The following is a 24,522-nucleotide window of genomic DNA, read 5'->3' on the forward strand; positions in this document are numbered from 1 at the left end:
GGCGTCGGGTTATGACCATAATCTTGGTTTTTGTACTGTTTATTGCTAGCAAATTCTGTTTGGTGTAGCGGGTCAATTCCTGTAATAGACGTTGCAGGCCTATTCTTGTCTGGCTTAGTAGGACCACATCGTCGGCATAGGATAGGTGTGTTATACAGAGATTACCTAGCCGCGGTGGGTGAGCATTGATTTGATCAAGGCTTGCTGTTAAGTCCGCCATGAATAAATTGAAAAGGTGAGGGGCCAGTACACAACCTTGCTTTAAGCCATCGAAGGTATTGATCTTCCGGGTTAGCCTCTGTCCATTGTCGATCTTTACCTGCATCCAGGTGTTACTATACAGGTCAATGATCGGCGTTAGGATTGAGTCTGGCAGGCCCTGCTGCTTCAATTTGGCCCATAGTAATTTCCTGTTGACACGGTCGAAGGCCGCCTTGAAGTCAACGAAGCAGGTATAAAGTTCCTGGTGGTTTTGTAGGCTTTTTTCACCAATTAAGCATAACGCCATTGCGTTTGCCATGGTGCCTGTTCCTCGACGAAACCCTGTCTGGTTTAACGGGATTTTGCTGTGCATATCCGACCATTGAGCTAGATCTGCTAGCACCAGAGATGCGTAGTATTTGGCTTCCGCATCGATCAGGGCTATTAAGCGGTAGTTAGTTGGATTTTTGCGGTCTCCGCCTTTGTAGATGGGGTTGATAATGGCACCCCTCCAGCTTTCCGGGACCCGACCTGAGTTGCTAATTGACCGAAACAGAATGTTGAATTTACATGCCCAGAACTTGGGGTCTTCTTTGTAGATTGCCTGCGGAATGCCATTCGGCCCCGGCGCACTCTCTTGTTTGCCTTTCTTGATTATTTTTAGTATTCGGCAATCGTCGTCTGTCCATATTGATTGATCCATGTCTTCCTGGCCGATGATCGAGCCATTAGTGCTGGTAATAGTCGTTCTTTCCTGGTTCATAGCTCTTGGCATTTCAGGTTCAGTTGTTGATGTTGTGATCTGGTTCGCCGTTAGGTTTATTGAGAATGTATCAACTATGTGTTTGGCCCAATCGCTTTCGGTGATGCATGTCATATTTACAGGTTGAGCTGCTCTGTTAATGGAGTTGACTTGTATCCAGAACGCCCTGGAGTCTGATTTTTTTATGTTGTGCAGCAATTTGACCCAGAATTCGTTAGCTTTGTTCCTTTTTTCCATCCAAACCAGCTTCTTGTATTGCCTCCTTGTCGATCGGACTTCTTGCCAGATACTTGGGTTTGTCCTTAATCCTTGTGCCCGTCTTGTGAGCTTCTGAAGTTGTTTCCTCATAGACAGTGCTGCTTTTGTGAGTTTTATATCAGTCTTCCGATAGGTCTTCTTTTTTGCGTTGCTATTGGACCTTGGTAGCCTTTCCAGGAAGTCAGACCAGGTTTCTGAACATAAGTCCTTTTCTGCAGTTGTTTGTTTGAACAGTTTCTTAGCGTCTGACGCTATTTGTGGTAGGGTGATACTTGACCACCTTAACCGCTTCAGGTTGATTGTTGAGGTTATGCCTGGGATAGTTGGTGCCTTTATGTGCCTGGAAGGACTCAGTTTCATCTCGATGTGTTGCATTGAGTGATTGCTGTCTAATGAGCAGAGTATTTGGAATTTTTTAATTAGACTTAGCAGGAGTAGTGTAACTAATGTATAATCCAAGGTGGAGCTTGCATTGTGGCCTATATAAGTAACGGCAGGGGGTTTGTCATGAAAGGTTCTTCCGTTTAATACCCGTAGGCCAAGGCGTTCAAAGTCCCACATCAGTTGCCTACCCACTTTGTCTATCTTCTTAACAGGTATAATCTCCTGGGGTTCAACTTCCCACAGTTCGTTTGCTACAGAGATGTTGACCTCATCTTCTGGTGGATGTAGAAGGTTGATGTTAAAATCGCCCGTGATAATAATCTCCCAACTTGGATGTTCAAGGCGGATGTTGGCTACTACATTGACTACACGGTCGAAGAGGTCCGTTTTAGCTGATTTTTTCGGTTGGGCGTATAAATTGATCAAGATGATTGTTCTGGCATTGTTTTTTGATGTGCTTTCCAGTTTAATAATTTGTATATCTGATGCTGATGTGGCCATTTGTGAGGCTCTGATCTTCAGTGCTGTGGATATATATATTGAAAGACCCCCCCTTGCGCGTCCGTAGCACTGGAGACGTGTCGCGCTTTCATGGAAGCATACTCTTCCCGGTACATCGATTGGCTCTGTTTTCCACGTTTCTTGCAGTGCTATGATGTCATATTGGTCCCAGGTTACTGTTTTTCTACTATTGTTTAAGATGTTTTTAGCTCCTGCGATGTTCCAGGAGAGCAGCTTTATTAGTGTTCCTTTGCTCTCTTCCGCTTCCCAGTGGGTTCAATTGTCACTAGTGCTCAATGTCTGTCTCCAGTGATTATTAGTCGGAGTATCAGCCCCCCTGGCACCTTGCAGTACTGAGTGAGTAATTCGGGTTTTGTAGTCATCTCTTTTCCTACATCTTCTTAGTAGCGGTGACGGATAACCCTTTTTTATTTCTTCTTTCAACGTGATTCCCCACTCTTCAAATTTGCGTGTTTCTGTGAGTAAGTTTTTTACTATTTCATTATTCCTCCAGGTGGCAAGCGTGCCTTCCTTGGCCACATTGTCCCCTAATGGGATGAATTTGATTGATAGTAAATCGGCAGATGTTAGGTGGCTTAAGCTTGGGATGGAGGATGTAAGGTGGAGAATGTTCCCTCGATTTAATAGATCTTGTGTGCCTTGAGGCTCGTAGTTAGGGATAAAAAGTATCTTTCCTGCTGTAGCTGTTTGCTTTTCCAATGGTCGGTCATTGCTAATCTGAGCTTTTCCCTCTGAAGAGGATTTTTTAGGCATGTGATCATCATGATCCTTTGCGGTGAGATGGATATATTGGGCTATTTGATTGTACCCATTGCTTTGGGTTTGCGTGAGTGGCATGTTTACTACGGCCTTTACTTCTCGGCCTGTTCGTTTTGGGCTGACCTGTTCTGAGTAGCGCCCACTTACTTTGGTGTCAGTTCCGAGGCATGGTCCTGTCCATTCTACCTTTGTGGGTTCTGCGATTTGTTGTGTGCCGTTGTTGCCTGTGAATATCGTAAGTTGTATTTGATTGTGCGTATTTCTGTCCGCCTTTGTTCTTACTTGTCTATTAGTTTTCTGATCGCTTTTCCCTAGTGTTGAATTTTCACTTGGTATTGTGATGCTTTTCCCTACCGCTGAGTTATTACTCGGTACAGTGATGCGAATGGAGGGAGGTTTTTGATTTTTGTCCTCAGATTTAACTACCACCCAATGGGGCCTTTGACTGTTTGGTTCGTTTTTATTGTGTTGATCGATCTCATTTATAGAATGCTTTTTATCTTCATTGGTGGTACGACCTTTTTGACGAGTGGTGGAGTCAGTTTTTTGTTGGTCAACTGGCCGACTATCTAGGATTTTATTTAGTTGTGTGTTGTTGCTGATCCCTTGATTCTGGCTCGGATCAGTGTCACTTGCGGCAGGTGTTGGGCTCGAAAGATCAATGTGACTGGAGTTAAAAGAGGTTATCTCCTCTTTGTTCGTTGGTTTTTTTGTTGTCCTCGATTGAGTGAGGTCATTCGGGCTTTTGCTTAGTGGTATTTGTCCTTCTTCTTGATTTTTCCCGTTTTTTTGCTCTTTGCGTGTCCCGACTGATGAGTGATTAGTCCCCTCTTTGACAGTAAGTTCCTGTTTAGTTTTGATTTTTACCTGATTGAAGATAGGAAAAGTGACCAGCGTCTGGGTGTTTATAAGCGGGTGGTTTGACGTCTGATTTCTGTTTTTTCTTGCCCGCTTTTTTTGCCGCTTGGTTAGGCCTTTATGGTCGTTTTGGTTAATTTCCCCATCCTGGTTTGAGTCCTCTGTTTCCAGTGGTTTGCGGCCGTTATTTTGTGTGATGAGGTGACTTTCACCTGTTGTTTTAGTTTCCTCTATTACACCATCAGGTGTCAGTGTCCGGTTGTTTGATTGGTTCTTTTCTGCTGATGTTTGCCGTGATGACTCATCCACATTAGATTTAATCGGACATACCTTATGTGGACTCCTGCAATTTTCAAAAGAAATAAGGTCGCATCTGATTGGTGTACAGTTATTCCACTGATTGGCGATCTTGCATTCTAGTAATATGTCTTTAAGTATTAGAGGCAGATCCTTTAATTTTTCCAAAATTGAGTGGCAGGTGCATGACTGGGATGCTGCCCACGGTTGGATCTGATCCTTAATAATGTTGGAGATACTGGCCATGGTATCTAGCTTTTTGTTTATGTTGGATATGTGTTCCGCCAATGTGCTCATAAGGTGTATCTGGATGTCGAGTTTGTCTGACTGCATGTTGAGGGTTTTAATAGAGGTTTCCAATATGCACCCCAGTGCACTGTGTAGTGTGATTATTGATTCCAAGTTTTCGTTTATCTCATGCCCTGTTTCGTGCCGGTGCAGGTCCCCTGTGTTGTAGTTGGAGGAATATCCCTGTGAGGCTTGTTTTTTAGACGTTGTGTCATTCTGCCGTACTTTGATCTTTTGCCGTGTTCCGTGACGCGGTTCTGGGCTTGTTGTTATTGCTACATCGGCAATAGCTGAGCCACTTGAAATTTCTATTATTGAGGGTTCCATTTGAGCACCTGCGTCGATCATGTTTGGAGAGTCTATTGGTGCATTAATGTCCTCCTCCTGATTCACTCCACTGGATATCTCAACTGTGTTGTTGCTTAGTGGCTCTTTACTTGGAGAGATTTTTGTGCACCAATCAATTGATGGTACTCCCTGGTACTTCTTTACAGTGACCTTTGTTTTGTTGGGGATTTTTAATCCCTCTACGTTGGTATCATTTCCTTCCTGGGCCTCCATTTCAGTGATGATTGATTTACTGAAGATTTTTAATCTCTCCAAGTTGCTTTCAGTTGCATGGATGTTCAGGCAGGCTTTTTTTGTTATGGTTCTTCCTTTAAGGATAGGCACTTGAGGCGCCCAACAGGGATTTAATTCCTTTATCCTCTCTGTGGAATTATTCATTACTGGGATCTTGCGTGAATCTGATCTTGGGGTTGAGTGGGTGTATGGGGGCACCTTGTATGCTAGTTCATGCCCAGTAATGTTATGGCAGTCCGCATTTTTGGATTGAACCACGTAGCTTCCCGTTATTATTTGGTCTTGATTTGTAGCCTTAGTTGATACTGATTCGGTTGTAGAAATTGATTCACTTTTGCTCTCTATTTTACTGGGGGAGGATATTATTGTATGCACTTCTTTGTGGTAGTCCATAGGCTTGATAGCTCCTACATGTGTTGTTGAAGGTTTCTCATGACCTTGCTTTTGGATTAGGTCGTACCTTTCATTTTCCTTGTGCACTTGAGCTTGAAAATGAAACACGTTTTTCTTCAGGGTTGCATCCATATGATTGGGTATTTCCTCTCTTCCATTGGGCCTGTCTTCATTGGTGTGTAAGGCGCTTGGAGGAGACCTTATGTCTGTTGGTCTCAGATCTGCTTTTTTTGGTGACATTGGTTTTTGTAATCCATTTGGTGTAGTCAGCATTGCAAAAAGGGCAGCCATTGGGTCTTTCAGGAAAGTAAATTTTCCGGTAGGATTTATGTTGGTGAAAATTGAATATACTGGGGATATTAATGATGCGGGTGCACTCCCCTCAGTTGGTGGAATGGGGGATTTGGTCTTGGCCTTGGCTTTTTTCCTTGTATTTAGGGGGGGGGTTGTTCTTGTTCTCCCAGACCTCATTCCCCTCTTTTTTTTCTTTTTTCTTTTTTACTTCCCAACTCCCCTCTGCTTCCACTCCGCCTCCCAAGCCTGTCTGCCCCCTCTAAGTTGGAGTAGCTGCCGTCAGGGAGATAGCGTTGCGTTTTTATGGAATGACTGCGAGGTGACTGCTCTCTCTGACGTTAAAGAAAAAAGAGAGAAAGAAAAAAAAAAAAGGAAAAAAAAAAAGCGCTGGATGACAGGTTTTGCCTGGGATGTAATGCCGGTCAGTTCTCTACTGTGCACTGTGTCCTTTGCACTGTTAACACGCCGTTAGACTGCCCCAGCTGCTGCTTAGCTTTGGTATAAGAGTGTTGGTGGACAGTTTTCTGGCGCATAGGGAAAAAGCGCTTGAGGGGTAAGGTACACTTAAGATGCTGAGCCGATATTGCAAGTGACGCCTCTCACCGTGTTATTGTTGCCTGCTGCTGATGTCCTGCTGATCCGGTCTGGTCTGGTCTAGTCTGGTCAGCTGAGACTGCTCCCCCCACGAAGCTGTAACGCCCGTGCCCAGAGTGCACCGAGAGAGAGCCGCTGGACTGGATCAGGTCAGGTCCAGACAGTTGCCCCCCCCCCCGGGCTCCGGCGCTATAGGATAGTCCAACTGCGGTGCGCCGGCGGTGCTGGGAGCACTAAGAACACTGAAGGCGCTGTGATCCCTGTGAGCTGTAAGCGATGTGAGCTCTGGGGGGGCAAAACTCCTCCTCGGCAGACCCCTGGTATGCCTTAATCTTCAGGGCTCCACTCTGCCTCTGCCTCTCCCCTGCCTCACAAATGTCAAGGGGAGGGGGGGAGTGGGGGCCTTGAAGCCTCGACTCACAGCTGTTTTTGGACTGCTCTCAGTTTTGTACAAGCAGCAAGCTCAGTCCGTGTCAATTAGCGTTTTCTGTCTCTGCTCTGCAACTTGCTGCAACTTGCTGCTACTGCAGCTGCTCGTGCTACTACTGCTGCACTCTGCTGGTCGCTCCTACCAGCATCACCAGCATCACCAGCCTCCGCCTTTGTAAAATGTTGCCGGTTTACTCGCCGGTATACTCACTGGCCCAGCGCTCCTGCGGCTGCTGCCGCTGCCCAGTACCGGTAGTATTAATGACTCTCGTCCGCCTTGCCTCTCTGCCTCCGCCGGGTCATTTTCCTGTTAAGTTTCGATTTTTTCGCGTTTTTTGCCACAGCCGTGCGAGGTGCTGCACTGAGGAGCGGGAGCAGCGAGCCCCAAGCGGGACAGGGAGCAAGGAGTTCACAAATGCCCCCCTCTTGCCCCAGCTCAAACAGCCCCAAAAACGGCACAAAACGGCACAAAAACGGCTCCAGCGGCTCCGGCGGCTCCACGGGAGACTCCCTCCTCCCTTCTCAGCTTGTCCTGAACACTGCTGACTGCTGACGGCTGCTCGCGGCTGCTTGCGGCTCACTGCTGACACATTGGCATGAGTCGACCGCTCTATGGGAGAATAAAGTTATTGGGATATTTTCTCTTCAATGGTGGGGGGTTCACTTCCGGGACATGAAGGACAGCAGCAATAACTGCCGAATAGGCCACCGTCACGGATTGTCACCCACACTGCCGGCTGTCCGAAGAAAGACGCACCACTTACAACTTAGATTATAGGCCAAGATGGCAACTATAATGCATTGTCAGCTCCTAAGACATTGAGCTCACTAACGAAGAGAGACGAGCGACTCAAATTACCTGAATCTCTTTTTAGCCTAATCGTTTTAGAGACTGCTTAATCTTTGCCCTGGAGGCACCCACCTCAAGGCCTGCCGGGGCCCCTGGGTGCAGCCAGAGATCCCTGGCCCAGACATGCAGAGTAGGCTCCGCAGGTCTGTGGGGCCCTGTCCAGGGCACTTTGCCATGCTGCAAGACAAAGACGGAGCCAAGGATGAGGAGGGGCCCTCAGGGACCATGTCAGAGCTCCTGAACCTGGCCGAGCAAGAGAAAACTCGCTAGTCTTGGCCGAACCCTGTCCTTGGCCCTTGGCAAAGAGGCAAGCCAGGATTGCAGGGTAAACTAGTAGTTATATTCATGAGCTCATTCTTGTTACAAACATGTTGATTGAGTATATAATCAGGAATAGCAGAATTATACTCATGGTAAGCACATATTGTGTATATTCTGTGTACTGTATTAAGATCCCTTGATGGCAGGTGGAATTGTTTACACAGCTTGAAAGTAAACTTTACAATGGTTGCCTTGCAAATCGAAAATAATGCTTTTATACTTCTGATAAACTGGCTATTGGTATTGACAATATTAGACATAACTTGTTCCAAGGGGTAAATGCTGTTTACTGCTTTTGGACATTCCAGTTGGAACGAGAGGATGAAAAAACTGATCACGTCTTCTGCTTCTCGTGCTCCAAATAAGAGAAAGACACATGAGAAACGCTTATCTAATGTCTTCTGACCATCTTGCAAAAGAGAATCGACAAAGCACTGTCTGTAAAACATTCATATTGTTCGAATGACATGTCTGAATTTAGAAATTAGACATTGACAAGGACTCCATTGTAGTTTTCTTCTCCAAAGTGTTGTTTATTTGACGAGATACAACTATATATAGTCAAGGACTTGCAGAGAAAAACATATGTGACATTTAATCAAGTCCACATCAGAGTGTTATTCCTCAAAAGTAATCTACATCTCTAAAGCACACCCGAAACAGAGAACAGTGGTAAGGCAGTTGTTATAGTAACTGCACATCGTACCTTTAAAAATGAGAAACAATGATTGCAATTCAAGAGTGTCCCTGCTTTGGTCTGCATCGATTTACATGAGCTGCTTATATCACTGTTAGATTTCTCTTGCTTTTCTTCAGTCTTTGAAGTAAGGTTTGCATTATGTAAGGTCTTTTTTTGACTTTCTAGTTGTGCACAAGCCGGTTCGATTCACATGGATTTCTTGGATGAGGGGGGTGAGACTTAATTATGTAAATTTAGAAATAATTATAATTATAATTAGGAACCTGATGTTGACCGTAGAAGATGGCCGACCAGCTGTTAGGGTTGCAGAGGTAACCTCCTTTGCCACCCTGGACATAATATTGCCTGGAAAATTACGAGATTGACGCTGGTCCCGCAGTGATCTCTGTGCCACCAGATGAGCCGCCGCCATTAGAGCTCCTCTCGAATAACTAAAGGTTCTGTGCACAGTTACCACCTTTTAGGTGGTTACACCTAAACTGTTTAGACTTTCAAACACAAATTCCCAAGAGAAGGACTTCTAGCTTAAATTTCACCATCAAAATGACTGACATCAAGTATCAAAAAAGTTAACACCTCAAAACCCTGTTGCCCCTTTAATATACCAAGTCATACAGATTTCAGAACACCTAACCTTTAAACATAACAAAGAACCCGTCCTCCTACATGACAACCACTAGGGCGAAAGAATAAGAATCGTATTTGCAAAAGAAAATAACCTCCCTAAATTAAGCCGATGTGAAACATGGATGGAACCTTTTAAAATTTGCCCTCCCCATACATATCATAACACTGATATACCCCGTATTTATGCACTGCTGTCTAACAAGCAAAGTGCAAATTACTATGCACATTCAAACTAAATCAAAATAAAAACTACAGTCACACAAAATTATAATAGACATCGAACAGGCAATTATACAAACAATATGTTAACTATACCCACCCATAGCCATTCATGAATGCTATTATCACTTCAACCAAATCATTTGGAAAAATCTGCAAATATCTGGATGAAGTGCATAATATGAAATATACAAACCCTGTCTTTCAAATAAAAAAGTTACCTAGAACAGACGTATATATCAACTTCAACTTACTACTAGAATCACCATTTTTCAGAAGAAAAATAAGAAAAACTAAGTCTACTAATGGACTACTTTGAGGACACTTGAGTTGGCAGACTGCCCCGACCTGGATGCCAACTCTAATTTCAAATACCATGATGGAGTGTCTTTGACAGCACCATGGCTCAACAAGCCAACACCAACAGCGCAGTGGAAGGATGGCACATTGCCTTCCAAGGCTAAAAACTATAAAAAAAATAATGACCACCCACACCCTGGAAGTTTTCTACAAGGGTTTTTGGGGACCATTATTGTTTCTGTCCATGACCATCTGCTCCATATAAGGCAGGCAATCTGATGTCTTTACTACAGGTACACTGCCATCAGAAAACTGAGTCTGCCTGACTCACAACAGCATGGATGTAACAAGGGTTTAGCAGACTTGTTTCTCCATCTCATTACTTCCAGAGTGCCCCTGTCTCCAAACCCTAAAATAAGCCCTAAGTGTGAAGTGAGTCTAGTGTAAATGACTGTTGTTCGGAGAATAATATTTATTAAACAAACCCATTGTATTCAGTTGTTTTTCTGCCCTCACACTTCCTGGAATCCGACAGTTACTACTAAGTAGTACACTTACATGTGTGGAGATACCCCAATAGAAAATACAAGAGAGCTGGAATTGGTGGTGAAGACCTCTATATGTAGGTTTCTGAATTGCATTTTGCTGTAAATCAGTAGTACTACTTTGAGTACATGTTTACATACAGAAAATGCAGTTTGTGAATCAGGCAGAAATATTCTATGAGAATGAAATTATAGTTAGCAATTGAAGGTTCTATGTTATTTAAGACAATTTGTAAAAATATATTGTTATTTTAATTAACAAAAGACATTTAAATAAAATGTAGAATTGTTATTAAAAAATTCAAATGAATTAAACATTTTTAAATAAAACTTTACTAAATATTAAACACATTGGGGAATGGCCATAACAACAATGGAGTCAGTCACCTAAAATCTAGCTCCTGGTGCCAAAGGTCCACTGTTGAGAGGATCCTGATTGCCCCATGTCCTATAGACCCCAGCAATGGGGATTTAGACCCCCCTACTTTGTATGCTGAAAATAATCTATCGACAGTCTCACAAGACCCACTGAGACATTTCAGGAAGCCCTGTTGGGCTTACGCACACAGCATCAATGGCGGCTGCTGGAGAAGCATGAGCTGTGTAGAGGAGGCCATGACAGAAACCTGAGCTGGGCTGAGTGGCAGAGAGGAGAAGTCCACTTCTGGTGTTGCTGGCCCTCGCGGCCATTTGTGGGACCCACTCGTTGCTAGGAGCTCCACAGAAAAAACCCTGATGTCACATGGCAGAGAGATGACTCCAGTTGCAGGTCCGGCCAGTGAGAGTCTGGTAGTGAATGCGGGACCTGAAGGCAGTGCATTGGAACATCCCTGCTGGCTCGCCCTCGAGACCCAGAGATCAGCGACTCTTAAGGACGTGGCCCTGATTCCATTGGGAAATGCTGGGGGAAACAGAGTGCATCATCCCCAATGTTATAAACCAGGACCCGACCTCCAGGGGCTTTCCGCATCATACTTTGGCAACTACCTGCTGTGAATCTGAAGAGATAGTAAACTCCTGCTGTGTTCAGGGCCCTTCATGACACAACTGGGAGGCTTCTGTCTCATCCCGATGGTCTACAGCAACTGATTGGAGGTGACTCCTCTCCCTGGAACCCTAATTGTGTAGAGAATTTGTGAACTGCTTTACATACAGAAAGCTGAGGGGACACGCTGGTGGGAGCATCTGCATGTTTAACTAATAGTCCGCAATCAGCAGGGGTGCCCCAGCTTAGATGGTGAATATATATATGTAAACTGTGCAAAATTACATGTTAAGTGTTGTTTGCTGTATTTCTAGTAGGCCTGGGCGGACCTTGTGGAGATTCATCCCCAGAATTCTGTGGAGTTGCCAGAAAACTCCACCAAGTTCTGCATACGAGTAGAGAATTGTTCGGTGACCCCCAGCCTAAACCCAATCTCAGCCAGAGCCCCCACTGTGCATTACTGATCACTTGAATGTGAGCTGCTGCAGATACAGAGGTAATGTGTGCAATATTACAGTTCGTGGAATGCCATTGCAGCCTCCAGATTATTTATTTATTCATAGTTTTAGTATGGCACTGTATCTCTGAAGTGCTGGTCTATCCAGCTAGTTAAAAGAGATGTAGAACGTCATGTGCATCAACAGACATGCAATCCGGCTGTATGTGTATGGAGGCAGAAGAAGATTTTCTGGGCGTCAGTGTGCACCCTCACCTGAAGCATGGCTGGCCGAAGAAAGCCATTGACAGCACCTGTTCCAAACGCCATGAGGTACCTACTACCTTCATTCTGTATTCCCTGCCCCTGGCGTCACAAGCATCACCATTGATGGGCAACAAGGACAGGTGCAAAAGCAACAATTGATGGACAGAATGCAGAACATTGTCATACATTCACCCCAGTAAAGAGATCTGGGCCTAAATCCACAGTTTGCTCCCCATGCCATTCTAATTTGAACACAGCCATATGCAAATCAGTCTTGACCCTGCGCCCAATGGGAACAGTCCAGCCCAAACTGGACAGGACCAGACTGTAACACCTAGACATGCCTGTCAGGGTCCGGTTGAGCATAAGTCTAACTGAGCACAAAGCCCTGAATACTGCCAATGTATGACAACCCTGTCCATCACTGTCCCCTACAAGTCTCTTAATTCCTGGTTTATCTGACTTGTGAAATCAATCACCACACTGTACACCATTGTCTCCTTTGATGTTGTGTCACCGAGACTCTTGGAAAGGGGCGACCATTCGGTCCCCCCGAACGTATGGTGGAGTACCACGATCCCCCCAGGAAGCCATCTTGGGCGGGAGGCGAGTCTCGGCTGGTATGCCCGAAGCGGCGTAGCCGGGGCGCGCCTTTTTCCCGCCCTAGAGTGGGTTGTCCTAGACACTGGCGCGGCCGGCCACGCCCTCGGAGGCAGGCGGGGGCGGGTTTACGCCCGCCCTGAAGACGGATAAAAGGAGCAGAAGCCAAGAAAGCATCCTCTTGTTCCTGTGCTCTGAAGCTGCACCTCCCCGCTGCACGTGAGCTCGAGACGGAACGAAGAGCCAATTTTGAGCATTGTAATCTTTCTTTTTGTCTTACAGATATTCCGTCTGAGAATGCCCAAGAAAGTCGGGAAGCGGGTCAGTACCGATCAGATGCTCCGCATGCTCATGAAGGAAGTAGCCGATTTGAAGAAGCAGGTGGCGGCTAAGGACGGGGAAGGAGGACCGAAACGGCCTTTGCCGGGAGCAGTCCCCGGTGGGAGAGGCAAGAGGTCCAGAAAGGGGGCACTCGGGGGGGAAACCCCGGTTCCCGATACCCCACTTGAGGAGCCAGCCCCGACGCCGAAAGAAGGGAATCCGATCCCCGTGGTGGTCACCCCCGTGAACGGGGAGGATATGCCTCCCGAGTTAGCGGCGCAATTGGTAGTGTGGTTGGGAAAAGATAGCGAGGGCACCACGGCTGACGACGCCCGCGCAGTAATGAGGCAACTGCGGGAATCTAGGGAGGCTGCGAAGGCACCATCTTCTGTTAACGTATCAGGCCCAGGTTCAGTGGCAGATGCAGCGTCTGGTTCAGGTAAGCGGCCATTGCCGATTGCGGGGGAGGGGTCTGTACCTTCACGAAGGGAAAAGGTGGCTCAGCATGTTCCACTGGAAGTTAAGGAAAAGATTTGGGCAAATAAGTATGTGAACATTTTTTCTTTGCTTACCGATCATTACGAGATGGAGCATGTAAAGAGCCAAAAGGAGCTCATGCATCCGAGTGTTTGGCGCGCAAAAATGGCCGCCTTTAAGGTTGACGAAAACATTGGTACTTGGGGCAGAGCATGGGGCATTTTTACCTCCATCATGGGAGAACGCAGGCCCGAGTTGTTGACCGAGTTGCCGATTTATCAATCACGTATCATGGAGTATTCCGTAGCATATGGGGGCAATCAGTGGTTCTGCTATGACAATCTTTTTAGAAAAGCTAAGGAACACGACCCGATTTTGACTTGGGATTGTTACGACTCCGTGTCATGGCAAAAAATGGAGAGTACAGGAATGTTGAAGGTACCATTGTTAGGGAGTAACGGGGGGGAATCTTCCCGCCAAAACTCTGGGGCACCCTTTCGGACGGGTGCAGGTAACGAGTACCACTCGAAGCCGAGTGGCAACACAGGTAAAAGGGGGATCTGTTGGAGTTTTAACAGAGGGAAATGTATGAGGCCCCAGGGGTCATGCAAATTCAGACATGAGTGTGGGGGGTGTGGGCAGCCATCCCATCCTGAGTCCATGTGCAGAGCCAAAACGGGTGATAACGGTGGTAAGGGAGGCGCCAAACAGGTCTGATATAGTCCGAGGGGCGCCTTTACCTACCCCGATTGATACCATGGCAATGATTCCTTGGCTCAATGAATACCCGGATCATGCTTCCGCTGGGGTGTTGCGAAACGGGTTTTCATATGGTTTCCGCATCCCAGTGGGGGATTTTCAAGGTGTAGCAAATTGTAAGAATCAACTGTCGGTCTTGCAGCACACGGTGGTGGTACAGGTAAAGATTGGGAAAGAGGTGACTCGAGGTCGCGTCGCCGGTCCATTCGATTTGCCACCGGTTGCTAACTTTGTTTGTTCCCCTCTAGGGGTGGTCCCCAAGAAGGACCCGGGTGAGTTTCGGCTGATACATAACTTGTCAGCCCCACGTGATCTTTCCGTGAATGACGCGATAGACCCGGAAGTGTGTTCGGTGCGGTACGCATCTTTCGATGAGGCCGTTGCCATGTTGAATCGCCTGGGGCCCGGGACGCTGATGGCAAAATCGGACATCGAGTCAGCGTTCCGGTTGCTCCCGGTACACCCAGACGATCAGCGTCTCCTTGGTTTTCAGTTTCAGGGTCGCTATTACATGGATAGATGTATGCCAATGGGGTGCTCGATTTCCTGTGCCTATTTCGAGAAGTTCAGTTGTTTTCTGCAATGGGTATTCACAAGGAAGACAGGTGACTTTCTGTTTTTGGGGGCAGCCGGGGATCCTGAGTGTGGACAGGCTTTACATGAATTTCGTGTCTTAATGAATCAATTCGGTGTGCCCTTGCTCGAGTTTCTGGGAATCGAGCTCGACTCGGTAGAAAGTTGTTTTCGTTTACCCAAGGAAAAGTGTTAAATTTCAGGTTATCCCTTGAGACATGTATTCGTGCAACAAAAGTAAACCTGCATCAATTGCAACAGGTGGTGGGTCAGTTGAATTTTGCCCTGAGAGTGATGCCAATGGCGCGCCCCTTTTCCCGTTCGATTGCACAAGCCATGGTCGGCCTGAAGGAAGGTCATCATCGCACGAGGCTCTCGGCAGAGGTTCGCCAGGACATGCGCATTTGGTTGGCATTCCTGGCGGATTTCAATGGTCGAGTTGTCTGGAACAGGCCGGCGATGTCCTCCGAAGAGCTGGGATTGTGGACAGATTCGGCGGGGAGTATAGGTTTTGGTGCCATATTTGGCGCGCAATGGTCGGCTCAAAAATGGCCGTCATGGTGGCACGAGTGCGGTTTGACAAGTAACATTGCTTTTCTCGAACTTTTCCCTATTTTGGTGGCACTGAAAACGTGGCCCGAGGGGTTCCGTGATCACTCTGTGGTATTCTGGTCTGATAACATGTCCGTGGTTGAGTGTATCAATAGTCAGGCAGCGCGATGCAAATTAATTCTGAGGCTGCTCAAGGAAATTGTGTTGTTATGCATGCAACTGAATGTACTGTTTAGGGCAAGACATGTGCCGGGGGTGATGAACCAAGCGGCTGATGCGCTTTCTCGTTTCCGTATGCAGGCCTTCTGGGGTTTTCTGCCCACAGCGGACCCGGTGGCGGCACCCTTTCCCGAAGCTCTCTGGTCTCTCGGTGCCCCGAACTACAAAACCTCGAGGGAGAGAGTTTAGCACCCAGGATGAGGAAGGCATATGAAGGGGCGTTCCGTTCCTATTGGGCCTTTTTGGGTACTGCTAGGGGGGAACTTTGGGGTCAGGAAGAGTTTGTAGTGAAATTCCTGCTCTCCTTACGTCGGGCAGGCAAATCAGTAGCTACAGCCCAGAGGCATCGGGCCGCCATTTCCTTTATGGCAAAGGCTCATGGGATCCAGGACCCGACAGCGTCTTTCGTTGTGCAGAAAGCGCTACGTGGGTGGCAACGCCTTGAGGGTCGCAGATTAGATGAGAGGCACCCGATAGGTCTGGATAGGCTGACCCTCTTATGGTCCGTACTCCCGGCAACGTGTTCATCCCAGTACGAAGCAGTGTTGTTCCGAGCCGCATTTGCACTAGCATTCCATGGGGCTATGCGGGTAAGCGAATTAGTGGCGAAGAACAAGCGGGATACGATGGGGGGATTGTGCCGGGAGCACATTCAGGTCAGGGGGGAGACGATGACGGTCTCGTTTGTTAGGTCCAAATCCGATCAGGGGGCAATCGGGGACTGCGTAATCATTCAGAGGATCCCCGGTTCTTCCATGTGCCCTGTGGTGTGCGTAGAGGAATACTTAGCGCAGAGGGTGGCAGCATGGGGGGGGGACCTTGTTGCGACACGCTGATGCCACCCCACTGACGAGGTTTCAGTTCCAGAGGGTGCTTGCAATGTCGATTTCGGCCGCGGGCTTGAACCCCGGCGAGTTCGGGACCCATTCCTTTCGGATAGGGGCTGCTACTGAGGCTACAGCCAAGGGTCTGAGTGTAGAGGAAGTAAAACGTGTGGGGCGTTGGTCCTCGAACTGTTATAAAAGGTATGTGCGCTTGCACATGTTGTGAAGCTGTAATTATATACTCACGCTTCTTGTTTTTGTTTGGTTTTCAGTTGCGCAAGCTTACGAAGCGGGGCGGACTGTGCAGTCGACCCGACACCTGGGGACCAGCGGTCAGAAATCACCGACTGCGAAAAAGGAGGTGTGGGTCGTGGGCCACTCATACGTGAGGCATGCCGTGGACGTATTCAAAGCAGGTGATATGATTCACGTGGCTGGGGAATACGGGTACAGGGTGTCCTTCTACGGAAAGGGCGGGCTCTGTATTGACCAGTTTCAATCCTTTTTCGAGGGTTTGTTAGGGCGGACAAGGTCACCGCCGTCTATAATCATAGTCCATCTTGGGGGCAACGACCTGGTGGCCACTGGTAGACGACTTCTTCTTGAGGCAATGCTTTCCACAGTAAGTTGGTTGGCTAGAAGAGTTCCAGGGTGCACAATCGCATGGTCCCATATGATCCCACGGAAAGTGTGGCGGGGGGCTATTTCGGTTTCTGCTCTGAATCATTCCGTAAGGAAAATAAATAACAAAGTGAGTAGATTGTTTCGTTCAAGTACACTGCATTCTGTTTCGCATGGTTGTATCAAAGGGGACAGTATGTATTTGGGGGACGGGGTTCATTTGTCCCGGGTGGGGAATGAGTTACTCATAGGAGACCTCATAGCTTGGTTGAAGGGTTTGAAACATGACCTTTAGGCAGGAGTGGGGGGTCCGGATAGCCGGTCAACTATCCGGCCTGTGGCGGTAAGGTCATGATCGGTGAGCAGTAATTGGAAGATCCCTATGGGGGGGCGTCACCCATTACGGATGGGAGCGCTCGGGGGAGGTGGCCAATTGGCCCCTCAACGGGGAGGCGGTCCCGTCTAAGGATAGGCCGCCGGAAGGAAAGGAAAGGTGGTCAAGGCCCCTTCCTGGATAGGAGGGGCTACGGGCCCTCCTGGGGAATTTCCCGGGGCCAGGACATCTGCGACGGCAGATGGGTAAGTTGTGTGGGGTGCGGGAGGGGGTTTACGCTACCTTTTAGACACCTCACACGAGTCCTCGAACGACCGTTAAATGGCGTCGAGTTCATTGGGGCCCCCGTCAAGTCCAAGGGAAATTGGTAGATGCACTTGAGGTACGCCTCTGTGCGGTCGCTCCCCTCACAAGTGAGGGTGGTATTTCTGGTTTAGGGATCTGACACCGGTTACGACCTTGCCGTTGGCCCTTAACGTTAGGATGTACAATTTCAAGTCAAATGTTTTGTAGGATGTTAGTTCGGCTAGGAGAACCTTTGTATTAGAGATCTGTTAAGGTTAGCCAAACATCGTAATGTGGAAATGAAATTGTACACAATATGAAACTGTTATTTTAATGTTTTGATTTTGTTTCATATTTTAATAAATACGGCCGGGAAGGGTAACTCCCTTCCCGCCTTCCAAAAGTTCAAGAACTGTTTCCGGTTTCCCAATTCTTGGGGATTGTGTTGAGAGGGGGTGGCGGGTATCTCAGCCATATGGAAAGGGGCGACCATTCGGTCCCCCCGAACGTATGGTGGAGTACAACGATCCCCCCGGGAAGCCATCTTGGGCGGGAGGCGAGTCTCGGCTGGTATGCCCGAAGCGGCGTAGCCGGGGCGCGCCTTTTTCCCGCCCTAGAGTGGGTTGTCCTAGACACTGACGCGGCCGGCCACGCCCTCGGAGGCAGGCGGGGGCGGGTTTACGCCCGCCCTGAAGACGGATAAAAGGAGCAGAAGCCAAGAAAGCATCCTCTTGTTCCTGTGCTCTGAAGCTGCACCTCCCCGCTTCACGTGAGCTCGAGACGGAACGAAGAGCCAATTTTGACCCACCCACCAGCCCCTGAGGACAGCGAGTTGTTTTGAGTAAAGTTTGGATATGGTAACTCTTTTCTTGCAGGTTGTGATGATTGTCGTGAAATTGTTGAATATGCAATAAATAATGGTTATTTTCAGTATGTTTTGCAAATAAAGTAATTTTGCACTAGGATTGATCAGTATTCATGCTTGTAATAAGTTATGTTTGTTTTGTAATCTTAGTAAGTTAGGTAGAATTGTCGTATTTATTTTTGGTCGGGCGGTAAGGTCATGATCGGTGAGCAGTAATTGGAAGATCCCTATGGGGGGGCGTCACCCATTACGGATGGGAGCGCTCGGGGGAGGTGGCCAATTGGCCCCTCAACTGGGAGGCGGTCCCGTCTAAGGATAGGCCGCCGGAAGGAAAGGAAAGGTGGTCAAGGCCCCTTCCTGGATAGGAGGGGCTACGGGCCCTCCTGGGGAATTTCCCGGGGCCAGGACATCTGCGACGGCAGATGGGTAAGTTGTGTGGGGTGCGGGAGGGGGTTTACGCTACCTTTTAGACACCTCACACGAGTCCTCGAACGACCGTTAAATGGCGTCGAGTTCATTGGGGCCCCCGTCAAGTCCAAGGGAAATTGGTAGATGCACTTGAGGTACGCCTCTGTGCGGTCGCTCCCCTCACAAGTGAGGGTGGTATTTCTGGTTTAGGGATCTGACACCGGTTACGACCTTGCCGTTGGCCCTTAACGTTAGGATGTACAATTTCAAGTCAAATGTTTTGTAGGATGTTAGTTCGGCTAGGAGAACCTTTGTATTAGAGATCTGTTAAGGTTAGCCAAACATCGTAATGTGGAAATGAAATTGTACATAATATGAAACTGTTATTTTAATGTTTTGATTTTGTTTCATATTTTAATAAATACGGCCGGGAAGGGTAACTCCCTTCCCGCCTTCCAAAAGTTCAAGAACTGTTTCCGGTTTCCCAATTCTTGGGGATTGTGTTGAGAGGGGGTGGCGGGTATCTCAGCCATAATATCCTCCATTCTGATCATTATCTCCATGGAGGTTTGAAGCGGTTTGCATAAAAGTGATGGTTAAGTGAATCTAGTTAACAAGGTAAGCTTAGGTTTGTTAAGGAAATTACATCACCACCATACTCCACATCTACGTGGCCAGTTTTTCAAGGCTTCTAAACTATACATCAGTGCTACTGGCTGTGCTTTCTGATAAGTCAAGTGTGTGCAAACCAAACTGCAATGCCCAAAATGCATTACTTTGTAACTTGGACGTTACACTGCAAAGGGTATTTGCTATATTGCAGAGTGAGGGAGCCACCCCATAGGTAAATAAGGGGGCATGGAAGCAGAGTAGGCATGAGGAATGGTTGAATGATCACATGTGAAGCAGCATCTGCATGTAGGACGCACGCAGTGGCAGCTGAATCTTTCTTTTGAAGGCAGAGGATCATATCCAACCAGGACCAGCTGAAAAGCATGAGGACTTTGAGGACTTTAGTAGGCCTCTTCTCAAGGTGCAAGACAGCTTCTTCCATTTCCCTGCCAAAACATAAAGGTAAGTGCCCATGGCAAAAACATGGCACATAGTAACAAAACAAGTGTACACACTGTGCTACCATGTTTCATGTATTATGGTTTAAGCCAGCCACTCCCATCAGGGAGGGTTGCGCACACTGTTCAGAACGGTACTACATTTCATCAGCTTTGAGGAAGGCTCAAGTATTGAGGCTGCCAGCTTTCTTTGCATTTTCTGTTTTATCCAGTTGGTGAGGAAATAGTGCCTTCTATTATAAACATTTTAGTGAATCCGGAATTAGGCCTTTCAGTCTGGTCACAATGAGTTTTACTCTGGCTGGCTTGGCGCTATCTATCCCATTGTCTACTCTGTACTCTGTACCTTATCCATTATGCTGACCCAGCAGCCCCAAATACTTCACCTGTTCCCAGCTGTTCTCACCTGCCTGAACATTTTCTGCTTCAGTGGCTGTTGCTAGTAGCAGGCTTCATTGGCAGCCAAAAGTGAGCAGCCAGCACTGAGGTTAAGCAGGTTGAGCTTCATGCACCTAAACACAATAGGGGACTCCCAGTTGGGCTGGGCGCCAGTATAACTCTTCTACACTGCTATGAGTTTTTGCTGAACTCCGTGCTCCAAGAACAATGCAGAGTATCAAATCTCTGCAAAATCTGCCTGCAGAGCGGAGTGCCTCGCTCACCCATAATTTTTAGGGTTATGGCTGTGGTTCCCAAACTGTGCGCCGCGGCGCCCTGGTGCACCGTTATCAGGAGCGCCGCACACGATGTGGGAAAGGAAGTGTGAAAGTCGCACTAAGAATGTGTCACTTTCGCCCCCCCCCCGCCTCCGTGATGAATAGGTAGCTCTGCCCCTAGTCTCTGCCTTTCTGAAGCAGAGCATCACGGCGGCGGGGGGTGCACAAACAGCGCACACAGGACTTGGCTACAGACACAGCTGTGAGGCCCCCTGCCAATAAAGATCCAGGCACTTTTACTCAAAGGCCAAAGATGATGCCCATAATCAGTCATTTTGCTGCCTGGCAGTTCTAACCATTAAAAAGGCAATCAACTCTTTCAGCTGCTGAATAGCTGTGAAAGAGGTGCTCGTCAGTGGCAGAAAGGAAGGTGTTATAGCACAGGAGGGGGTCATGCTCCTTGTGGAGTCACGAGCACCTTTGGTTATTTAGATGCAAATAGCATTGAAAGAGAAAATGAAACAAATGTTTTCTTTTTTTCCCTTGAATTTTTATATAGAGCAAACCCAACCAAAACATATTGGAGTGCTTTACATGAGCACCAATGACATTTCATAAGGACATGTTCCTTTTTTAGATACGGAGAGATTAAGTGATTTGCCCAGGATCACAGGATGTTGAGCCAAAACCAGAATCAAACCTAATTCCTCAGTTCCAAAGTGGGTAGCTCTGACCTCAAGCTCAATCTTCTTCCCTCCTCTACCCATGCTCAGGACCTGTCCAGGGAGTACAATCTTAGTATCTATGTCATACATCTGTGGTTCCCAAAGTGTGCGGCGTGGCACCCTGGTGCGCCGTGAAGGGAAGCCAGGGGCGCTGCGCCGCTGTGCAGGATGTGGGTCTGAAAAAAATATATAATTATCCTCAAAATGTAGTGAAACTGCGAGCTGCCAATTTTGGAGCTGGGGAACCGGGTTCGACCCTCGAAGATTCGCTCGGAATCTTGTGTAATTCTGGGCAAATCACTTAATCTCCCAGCGCCTACAAAAACAGAATACATGAATGTATCCTTGTGTAACGTGACTGGTGCTCTTCGGGTCGAGTTTGCGCTATATAAATCTGCAGCAAAAAATAAATAAATAAATCCAGCCGACCAAAACACAGAAAAAGAGTAAAACTTTTCAACTGTCAAATGACATTCACGAACGTTCCTATTATGACGGCTTTTTCAAATTCATGTGCAACGTTGTACCAAGTCCATTATCAGGCAGAAAAATCACATTATTGATGACATATATTTTGGATTCTTTAAATGGTGGAATAAGTTAATGATTGGGAGAGAGAGAGGGTGTTCGTGCGCTGCTTAATAAACTTGTGGCAGTATCCCAGTGTTCTCTCTGGGAGCACAGATACTCATAAAATGACTGTCTTTAACCTCCATTGGGTGGGTGAGTGCAGGGTCAGGGGCCCGGTGGAGAGTGTTGGGTGGGTGGGTGCAGGGTCAATTCATTGTGGAGAGCATTGGGTGGGTGGGTCAGGGGCCTGGTGGAGAGTGTTGTGTATGTGGGTGCAGGGTGAGTGGCCTGGTGGGGAGCGTTGGGTGGGTGGGTGCAGGGTCAGTGTACTGGTGGAGAGCGTTGGGTGGGTGGGTGCAGGGTGTGGGGCCTGGTGGAGAGCGTTGGGTGGGTGGGTGCGGGGTCAGGGACCTGGTGGGGAGGCTTGGGTGGGTGCAGGTTCAGGTGCCTAGTGGAGAGCATTGGGTGCGTCAGGGTGAGAGGCCTGGTGGAGAGCGTTGGGTGGGTGGGTGCAGGGTGTGGGGCCTGGTTGAGAGCATTGGGTGGGTGTATGCAGGATCAGGGGCCTGGTGGAGAGCGTTGGGTGGGTGGGTGCAGGGTGGGGGACCTGGTGGAGAGCGTTGGGTGGGTGCAGGTTCCGGGGCCTGGTGGAGAGCATTGGGTGCGTGCAGGGTGAGAGGCCTGGTGGAGAGCGTTGGGTGGGCGCCTTATGCCCTGATGCAGCCACACTCTGCCAGCTTCTGTCTTTGCCTCACTCCTCGTTGAGGGGTCGTCACTCGTGACTGCTGCATGTTGGAGAGTGTGAGGGGAGAAGGGTGCAAGGCAGAGGGGAGAAGGGTGCAAGGTAGAGGGGAGAAGGGTGCAAGGAAGAGGGGAGAAGGGTGCAAAGCAGATGGGAGAAATGTGCTAGGCAGAGGGGAGAAGGGTGCAAGGCAGAGGGGAGAAGGGTGCAAGGCAGAGGGGAGAAGGGTGCAAGGCAGAGGGGAGGAGGGTGCTAGGCAGAGAGGAGAAGGGGGCAAGGCAGAGGGGAGAAGGGTGCAAGGCAGAGTGGAGAAGGCTGCAAGGCAGAGGGGAGAAGGGTGCAAGGCAGAGGGGAGAAGGGTGAAAGGCAGAGGGGAGAAGGGTGCAAGGTAAAAAAGGGTGCAAGGCTGAGGTAAAGTAGGGTACAAGGGGAAAGGGGAGAAGGGTGCAAGGTGGAGGGGGAGAAGGGTGTAAGGCAGAGGGGGAAAGGGGGCAAGGGGGATGGTGATGAAGTTAAAAATGTGCCCCCCCCCAAAAAAAACATTTCTGCGGATACCCATGATCAAAGCCCACCTCAGGTAAACTTCTTGTAACGCCACAGAGCTCCTTGAACCTTTCTCTAGCCTGGTTACTTTTAGTGGGAGTGCTTTATACTACTCTATGTATGCATTGAGATGTACTTTATAAGATCTTTGTGATTGCAAATAAAGTTTTATGACAGTGATGGCTACTCTCTGAATCCTTCATCACGTCCAGGCTTGATTCTTCATGTAGACCAGTGGTTCCCAAAGGGTGCGCCGCGGCCCCCTGGTGCGCGGGAAAAAAATGGTGGGGAGCCACGGTGAACAGCCAAATAGGTCAAGGGAGCCACCGGTCAAAAAAGTTTGGGAACCACTGGGTTATGGGGTGGGAAGTTAATTGAGAAATAGTTAATGATGATTAATTATTATTTTACTAATAATCATTTACTTGACAATTGTGTTTATTGTGCACTTATATTTGTTATATTTTTGATGTGTGTTGTTTAGTTTGTTGAGGAATGGGAGGATGGTAATAAGTAATATTTAATTATTTAATATGCAAATTTTGCTATACTTTGTTTATTTCTAGTACATTTTTTAGTTGGCTGTTGTATTTGTGGGAATATAGTGTAGTATGTTATATTAATATTATTTGTGTCAATTAATCATAATTAATAAAAAATGTAAAATGTAGTTTAAGTTTTAATTTTGAATTAACACGTTTTATTTTTATATTTAGAATGTTATATTTTGGGGTATTTATTAGAGTTGTTAAAATATGTTATTTGTTTTAAGTGAAGTACCAGTGAATGGAGTGGGAATAGTAAATGTTACCTCCTCTAAGTCCAATGCTTTCCTTACTGTTACACTGACTGGAGCGGTAATAGTACATTTTTCATGCTCCTGAGTCCAACATTTTCTCTACTGTGGCACAGACCGGAGTGGGAATTGGCCATTATACCCCCTCCTGAGTCTAACTCTTTCCCTGTTGTTGTACCTACTGGTGAGGGAATAGTAAATTTAACCACTCCTGAGTCCAACGCTTTCCCTATTGTTGCACACAGTGGAGTAGGAATAGTACATTTTACCCCTCCTGTGTCCAACACTTTCTCTACTGTTGCACTGACTGGAGTGGAAATAGTCAATGTTACCCTTCCTGAGTCCAACACTTTCCCTACTGTCGTGCACACTTGAGTGGGAATGGTAAATGAGACCCCTCCTGAGTCCAACACTTTCCCTTATGTTGCACCTACTGGAGTGGGAATTGTCAATTTAACCCCTCCAGAATCCAAGGCATTTCCTAATGTTGCACACACTGGATTGGGAACAGTAAAATGTACCCTTCCAGAGTCCAAGACATTTTCTACTGTTGCACAGACTGGAATGTGAATAGTAATTTCTACCCCTTCCAAGACCAACATTTTCCCTAATTTTGCACGCACTGGAGTGGGTATAGTGAATTTTTACCATTCCAGAGTCCAAGACTTTTTCTACTGTTGCACTGACTGGAGTGAGAATAGTACATTCTA

Source organism: Lissotriton vulgaris, chromosome 6, assembly GCF_964263255.1.
Source record: "Lissotriton vulgaris chromosome 6, aLisVul1.2, whole genome shotgun sequence".
Taxonomy (NCBI): Eukaryota; Metazoa; Chordata; class Amphibia; order Caudata; family Salamandridae; genus Lissotriton; species Lissotriton vulgaris.